This window comes from Homarus americanus, unplaced genomic scaffold, assembly GCF_018991925.1.
Source record: "Homarus americanus isolate GMGI-L3 unplaced genomic scaffold, GMGI_Hamer_2.0 scaffold30858, whole genome shotgun sequence".
Classification (NCBI taxonomy): Eukaryota; Metazoa; Arthropoda; class Malacostraca; order Decapoda; family Nephropidae; genus Homarus; species Homarus americanus.
Window position 1 is genome coordinate 2787840 of NW_024737697.1, and position 9059 is coordinate 2796898.

The 9059-nt window shown below is 40.3% G+C and overlaps 1 protein-coding gene across 2 annotated transcripts in view; it reads right to left on the reverse strand.

Annotated features, from left to right (window-relative positions):
- The window catches only part of LOC121873543 (NADPH oxidase 5-like), a 99467-nt gene extending 95976 nt beyond the window's left edge, over positions 1 to 3491 (reverse strand). The window contains exon 1 of one of the 2 annotated variants that reach the window (XM_042377174.1): positions 3392 to 3491. The gene's annotated coding sequence lies outside the window, so the exon portion shown is untranslated. Of the gene's footprint in view, positions 1 to 2942; positions 3350 to 3391 lie in introns of those variants that run through there. The other variant, XM_042377176.1, reaches the window with a different exon arrangement.
- Positions 3492 to 9059: the final 5568 nt, after the last annotated feature.

The window sequence follows — 9059 nt, forward strand, 5'->3', positions numbered from 1 at the left end:
GAGGTGGGAGGGGGAACAACTTGTTTAACAACAGCTCCTATAAGTTTCACTTTCTTGTCCAGTACTCGACACTCACACACAAGGACCAGCCAGCCAGCCAACCATCCACCCAATTAACCAATCAAGCAGTCAGTCAACCATGATTGAACCATATATCCAAGTTACCTTTATCCACCATTGCTGTACACCAGATAACACACCCAAATTCCTTCATACCTAAATTAATAACGCAATTATAAGTTGTTTTTTAACAGTGGGCACTAAGAGAGATGCCCAGCGGTAGTAGCACTTTCTAATACCTCGTTACCTAAATGTACATGAGGCAGCAGTAGTCTCGTCGATAGAGATTGCAAAACACTCAACCTCTACTGCTGCTGTTCTGCGTCTCGTCAACTTTCAATCTCTCTAAGACTGGTTGCAGTTGATCCTCATCCGTTGTTTTACTTCACGTCTGTGTTTCTATTCTTTCTTCTTCATTTCCTTCTCTTATTTCTCGTTTTGTTTTTAAAGATGCTAATTATATCTCTTTTTATTGTCGTTCTCCCCTTCATTTATCCTCTTCTTCCCTTTCCCTTATTCTATTAACTCTCTCTCTCTCTCTCTCTCTCTCTCTCTCCTCATCATCCCTACTCCTTCCGTTTTACCAAGACGTCAAACGACAAAAACAGTAAGGAGGAAAAAAAACAGTAAGCTCCAAATAACGGTAAGTTATAGTGAAAGTTGGCAATAACGGACGGTGTTAACGGTGGGTAACGGAGCCCTAGGGAATCACATAATTTACCGTTCCTCACACACACACCGCCTGTGCTTTTTCTGTTCACGTTTTCTCTCATTCCTCATCCGTTATGCCTGTTCGTTTATCATCTATCACCTATTTTACCTTTTTTTCCTTACTGTTTCTTTCGTTATCATTATTTCTCATTATTTCTCCATTATTGTATATTATCACTCATAACATCTGCTCCTGGTATTCTTTATTCTTCTGTTTTATCGTTTATTCAGTATCCCCTTCCTTCATCACCACCTCATCACCTCCCTATCACCCACCATTACCCCTCACCACCTCCCTATCACCCACCATTACCCCTCATTACCTCCCTATCACCCACCATTACCCCTCATCACCTCCCTATCACCCACCATTACCCTCATCACCTCCCTATCACCCACCATTACCCCTCACCACCTCCCTATCACCCACCATTACCCCTCACCACCTCCCTATCACCCACCATTACCTTATCACCTCCCTATCACCCACCATTACCCCTCATCACCTCCCTATCACCCACCATTACCCCTCATCACCTCCCTATCACCCACCATTACCCCTCACCACCTCCTATTACCCTCTAACACCTATCACCCCTCAATGGCCCCATCACCCCTGGCCGCTGTGTCCCACTTGCCCAATGCCAAGGTCGACTCGCCACCTGTAGGCCTTGTCCCACCTAATGGTGTATCGTCCCCATCTTCCTTCCCATCTCTTCCCTTCATCCACGTCGTTCTTCCTATCTTCTTCTCAATCCTCCCTTTCATTCCCCCAACGTCTTCCTCTCCATTCTTTATTAATATACTTCCCACTCTCTTTATCTCTCTCTCCTCCTCTCCTTTATATTTATTCATCTCCTTCCTTACTTTAACCTCCTCTCTTATCTTCTGCGACTAATTTTTATCAATATTCCTCCCTTCCCCTTTATAAATCTTTCTCTTGAGCACTTCTAGTCACATTCTAACTATCTCTAATTACCCCTAATCACCCCTAATCACCCCTAATCACCACAATCTCCCTTTCTGTTCCCCTTTATTCCTCCTTTCATCAGCCTTCTCCTTCTTAAACACACAGTTAAATTTTCCCTTAATCTCTACTATGTCATTCATCTCTTTCCTCCTCCTCCCTTATCTCCCTTTCGTTATCCCCTTCCCTCCATGTCCATTTCATCATCCACCTGAGCACCCGTTCTCTGTTGTCCATACTGACGGTAACTTTCCCTGTCTTTTCGACTTTCCCTTCAGTGTACACCAGTGAGTCGCTGCTCGCGCTCTCGCTACATGTTTCCTTGTGCTTAATCAAGTTTTTTCTCGTGTGTGTGTGTGTGTGTGTGTGTGTGTCTTCATAGCTCTACATATAAACATGTGCTCTTATATAAACACATCTGTATACACACACACACACACACACACACACACACACACACAACACACACACCACACACACACACACACACACACACACACACACACACACACACACACACACACACACACCACACAACACACACACACACACACGCACACACACACACACACACACACAACACACAACACACTCACACACACACACACACACACACACACACACAACACACACACACACACACACACACACACACACACACACACACACACACACACACACACACACACACACACACACACACACACACACACACACACACAAACAATAGATACAACATTCGACTCATTTTACCGTAAACTTGTTCTTCACTACACTGCCTATCAACAGATCCTAACCTGAAGACAGTAAACACGTTACTCACAGTTCATCAGTGGATCAACATTATACTGTAGTTACATCAAACAGCCACTAATCAACTAAAACACTAAAATAAACACACAGACAAGTCATCTCGATCTTGTTTAAACAAGAAAGTATTTTGTAAATTGTATCCTTAGATCATGTCATCGATAACTTGTTTAGATTGTGCAAATCTCAAGTATTTTACACCAGGTACTTAATTCGTCTACTAAAGCAACATATTTGGTTTTTGTTCTAACGTAGAAAATATTTTATGATAAGGGAGTATTCTACTATGAAAGTATTAGTTCACTCAGATAGCTTGAGGAAATTTCAAAAGTTTTAAGTCTTATAGACAACAAGGCACAACACGACAATAGAACGAACACAGTATCATCCTTACACTCGAAAGGTTTGTAAAGAAAAAAAGCTGTTTTAGGGATCATGTCAGTGGCACAAGAGAGTAGCGGATTTCAGGTTGCCGACATTTATGTGTGTACGTGTGGCGGGGTGGAGGAGTAACCGCGGTCTTTCCACTTGTCTTGTCTCCCCCTCACACAACACCACCACTTTCTCTCTCTTCTGTTACTCACAACATTTGTCTGTTTCAAGCACAACTGTAGCCACAGGTAACACGAGAAAATTCACTTTCAGAACCATTGAGCATTCTTCCTGGGCTGCAACACTGTTTTTACCACATAATATAAACTGTGCCACTGAACTTTCAACTGTGTTAGGTTTCTATACGACGCTTCTTAAGGTATATCACGAAAAACGAGAGTTGTTTGCGATATCTAAGTTTATAGTTAACAGACAATAACTTGGAGATAAGTTCGTCATTAGCTGAGGTACCTCTTGTAGGGAACATGTGATGATTCTCTGGTGCTGCATGAGGCACTAGAGGTAAGAGTGGAGCGGAGCAGCGGCGGCTGTATGAGCGTCTGGCACTGGTGGCGCGAGAGAAGTGTGCCTGGCCCGCCCCAGCACACCTAGGACGAGTGCTAGTTCAGCCTCGCTCCCCCTCCCTCCCCTCCCTTCGCTACTGTCATCCTACCGAGGACACCAACCTTCCGAGGACGCCTTCACCCCGGGACACCAACCCTACAAGGACGCTTCATCTGGGGACACCACACCTGCCTGTATATCACCACCAACCCCACTTAGCGTCGGTGCACCTCTTCTGTGGTCACCTGATACCCTACTGCCACGAGTTCAGGAGTTAGGGGAGGGGATGACATGGGGTGAGGGATCAGGAACTAGGGGATGTGATACAAGGTGTGAGGTCAGGAACTGGGGGAGGGGGTGACAGGGGTGAGGGATCAGGAACTGGGGGATGTGATACAAGGTGTGAGGTCAGGAACTGGGGGAGGGGTGACAGGGTGAGGGATCAGGAACTGGGGGAGGGGGTGACAGGGGTGAGGGCTCAGAAACTGGGGTAGGGGGCGACAGGGGTGAGGGATCAGGAACTGGGGTAGGGGGTGACACAGGATGTGGGGTCAAGAACTGAGATAGAAGGGTAGAGAAGATAATATGAGAAGGGGTTAAATAGGGGGAAGAGAATTGAGGTAAAGAGACGGTCAAAAGTACAGTTAAGAGATACGGGAATGAAGGTTAGGGTGTCAGAGGTGTTGAAAAGAGGCCGAGATGGGGATAAAAGAGAAGGCAGTGGGAATTAGACGGTCGGGATTAAGGAGGAGATAATTCAGTAATGGGGGGGGGGGGCGGGGCATAGGTCACTAGCACCCCCTCCTCCTCCTCTACCAGCTCTGGAGGACACCAACCTCTCTTCCTACCTACCCATAATTTAACCCACCAAGGACGCGTGGATCTAGCTTGTTGTACCTTCATCATCACTACACGGGCAACTTCCTGAACGTTAAGCTGACGACGCCTCTCCTCGCCTCTGCAGGACCACCCAAGGCCGCCGCTACCTGCAGCCAAAACACCTCCTGCTGACCTGACTTCCTGATGACATTTTAGTAGGTGTTGGCTCCCCGTACCTCCCCGTCTCCCCACCTCTCCGCACCTTCCTGTCTTCCCACTTGTCCATACCTCCCCGCCTTCCCACCTTTTGTACCTCCCCACCTCCCCACCTTTTGTATATCCCCGCCTTCCCACCTTTTGTGCCTCCCCACCGTTTGTACCTTCCACCTTCCCACCTTTTGCACCTCCCCAACTTCCCACCTTTTTGTACCTCCCCACCTTTTGTACCTCCCCAACTTCCCACCTTCTGTACCTCCCCACCTCCCCGAGCCATGACTGACCCCTGGTCTCACAACTCGACCTACTTGGATGTGGTCGCTGACTCTGGACTACAAGCTGAGGGACTCCTGTCGAGGGTGAGCCATAAAGAGTAAAGTTGAATTCATCGTCGTGTGAGTATCTTGAGACGGTGAGTGAATGGCTGAAGGAGACCAAGAGAGAGTGACACACAAACAGATAAATGGATATAAACGCGATATAGAGAAAACGAGACACAGATCCAATGTAAGAATAAAAGAGTGACAAACACAGAAAACGGTAAAGAGAGAGAGAGATAGAGAGACATATATATATTACGGTCAAAGTGTGTGATCAGCCATTTCGTGTAATGACTTGTCAACTTGTGTAATGTAAACAAATTTAATCAACCCTAATCTAGCAAAACCAATTGTATACTATCTTTATCAAGCCTAACCTTCCATAACTTAACTGAACATTAGATTAGTTAAGTTAGCCGTGGTCAGGTTAGGTTAGGTTAGGTTAGGTTAGCTTAGGCTAGGCTAGGCAGGATTCATTAGGATACCTAACTAAATCTAACCAAAATTGGTTTAACCTAACCAATCTAATGTTAGGTTAAGTTAGGCTAGGTTAGATTAGGTAAGAATAGGATAAAATAGGTTTGGATAGATTAAAATTAGATTAAGTTAGTTTACATTACACAAGATGACTCGTCATTTTACGAAATGATTCATTACACACTTTTACTGTCACATTTTCACAAGCGAAGAGAAAATATTGGCTATGATAATACTATTATTATTGTGGTGAAAATATATACCGACCTTACCAGTACCATACAATATAAGGTGTTACTGGTGTGTAAGGTTCCCCTCCACCGTCTCCCTTCTCCTCTCCCACAAGCAGTTCTTGGGGTCCTCACTGACCTCAGGACCTGCTTATGCTTATTGACCTAAGACCAGCCAGGTCAGGGCGAGCCAGTTCGTGTGTGTGTGTGTGTGTGTGTGTGTGTGTGTGTGTGTGTGTGTGTGTGTGTGTGTGTGTGTTATAATATATGAGTAGTTATAAAAATCAATCAACAATTAAAAACTATGAGAGATGAAAATACAAATATGAGACAGGGAAAAACATCATTGAAGTCATAGTAATAATCTCTCCCTCTCTCCTCTCCTCTAAGGTCGTACCCCCTATGTCTCTAACCACAGGGTCAGTCACCAGCCACCTCGCTTAACCAGGTCTTATCTTAATAAAGGCTATTTTTGGTGTATTATTAACACTTGTAAAATAAGTACAGAGGCAACGAGATACAAAGTTGCCAGATGTCCTCATATGGAAGCGTGTGTGAGGCTGGGAGGAAGAGGAGGGCCAGTGTGGGCACAGTGGTGTGTGGTGCTGGTGGGAAGACACCCGCCTGCTGCTGCATGTATCTCTCACAGACAGTTACTATTTATACTTGTATCTCTCACAAACAGTTACTATTTATACTTGTATCTCTCACAAACAGTTACTATTTATACTTGTATCTCTCACAGACAGTTACTATTTATACTTGTATCTCTCACAAACAGTTACTATTTATACTTGTATCTCTCACAGACAGTTACTATTTATACTTGTATCTCTCACAAACAGTTACTATTTATACTTGTATCTCTCACAAACAGTTACTATTTATACTTGTATCTCTCACAGACAGTTACTATTTATACTTGTATCTCTCACAGACAGTTACTATTTATACTTGTATCTCTCACAAACAGTTACTATTTATACTTGTATCTCTCACAAACAGTTACTATTTATACTTGTATCTCTCACAGACAGTTACTATTTATACTTGTATCTCTCACAAACAGTTACTATTTATACTTGTATCTCTCACAAACAGTTACTATTTATACTTGTATCTCTCACAAACAGTTACTATTTATACTTGTATCTCTCACAGACAGTTACTATTTATACTTGTATCTCTATCTCACAAACAGTTACTATTTATACTTGTATCTCTCACAAACAGTTACTATTTATACTTGTATCTCTCACAGACAGTTACTATTTATACTTGTATCTCTCACAGACAGTTACTATTTATACTTGTATCTCTCACAAACAGTTACTATTTATACTTGTATCTCTCACAAACAGTTACTATTTATACTTGTATCTCTCACAAACAGTTACTATTTATACTTGTATCTCTCACAGACAGTTACTACTTATACTTGTATCTCTCACAAACAGTTACTATTTATACTTGTATCTCTCACAAACAGTTACTATTTATACTTGTATCTCTCACAAACAGTTACTATTTATACTTGTATCTCTCACAAACAGTTACTATTTATACTTGTATCTCTCACAAACAGTTACTATTTATACTTGTATCTCTCACAGACAGTTACTATTTATACTTGTATCTCTCACAAACAGTTACTATTTATACTTGTATCTCTCACAAACAGTTACTATTTATACTTGTATCTCTCACAAACAGTTTATTTATAATTTGCATCTCTCAAACAGTTATTGTTTATACTTGCATCTCTACAAACAGTTTCATTTATACTTGTGCATCTCTCACAAACAAAGTTACTATTTATATACTCTCATCTTCTCACAAACAGTTAATACTATTTATAATTTCAGGCCTCACAAACAGTTACTATTTATACTTGTATCTCTCACAAACAGTTACTATTTATACTTGTATCTCTCACAAACAGTTACTATTTATACTTGTATCTCTCACAAACAGTTACTATTTATACTTGTATCTCTCACAGACAGTTACTATTTATACTTGTATCTCTCACAAACAGTTACTATTTATACTTGTATCTCTCACAAACAGTTACTATTTATACTTGTATCTCTCACAAACAGTTACTATTTATACTTGTATCTCTCACAAACAGTTACTATTTATACTTGTATCTCTCACAAACAGTTACTATTTATACTTGTATCTCTCACAAACAGTTACTATTTATACTTGTATCTCTCACAAACAGTTACTATTTATACTTGTATCTCTCACAAACAGTTACTATTTATACTTGTATCTCTCACAAACAGTTACTATTTATACTTGTATCTCTCACAAACAGTTACTATTTATACTTGTATCTCTCACAGACAGTTACTACTTATACTTGTATCTCTCACAAACAGTTACTATTTATACTTGTATCTCTCACAAACAGTTACTATTTATACTTGTATCTCTCACAAACAGTTACTATTTATACTTGTATCTCTCACAAACAGTTACTATTTATACTTGTATCTCTCACAGACAGTTACTATTTATACTTGTATCTCTCACAAACAGTTACTATTTATACTTGTATCTCTCACAGACAGTTACTATTTATACTTGTATCTCTCACAAACAGTTACTATTTATACTTGTATCTCTCACAGACAGTTACTATTTATACTTGTATCTCTCACAAACAGTTACTATTTATACTTGTATCTCTCACAGACAGTTACTATTTATACTTGTATCTCTCACAGACAGTTACTATTTATACTTGTATTCTTACAAACAGTTACTATTTATACTTGTATCTCTCACAAACAGTTAGTATTTATATGTATCTCTCACAAACAGTTACTATTTATACTTGTATCTCTCTCACAGACAGTTACCATTTTATACTTGGTATCTCCTCACTAAACAGTTAATATTTATACTTGGTATCTCCCCACAAGACAGTTACTATTTATACTTGTATCTCTCACAAAACAGTTACTTATTTATACTTGTATCTCTCTCTCACAAACAGTTAATTATTTATACTTGTATCTCTCACAAACAGTTACTATTTATACTTGTATCTCTCACAAACAGTTACTATTTATACTTGTATCTCTCACAGACAGTTACTATTTATACTTGTATCTCTCACAAACAGTTACTATTTATACTTGTATCTCTCACAGACAGTTACTATTTATACTTGTATCTCTCACAAACAGTTACTATTTATACTTGTATCTCTCACAGACAGTTACTATTTATACTTGTATCTCTCACAAACAGTTACTATTTATACTTGTATCTCTCACAGACAGTTACTATTTATACTTGTATCTCTCACAGACAGTTACTATTTATACTTGTATCTCTCACAGACAGTTACTATTTATACTTGTATCTCTCACAAACAGTTACTATCTATACTTGTATCTCTCACAAACAGTTACTATTTATACTTGTATCTCTCACAGACAGTTACTATTTATACTTGTATCTCTCACAAACAGTTACTATCTATACTTGTATCTC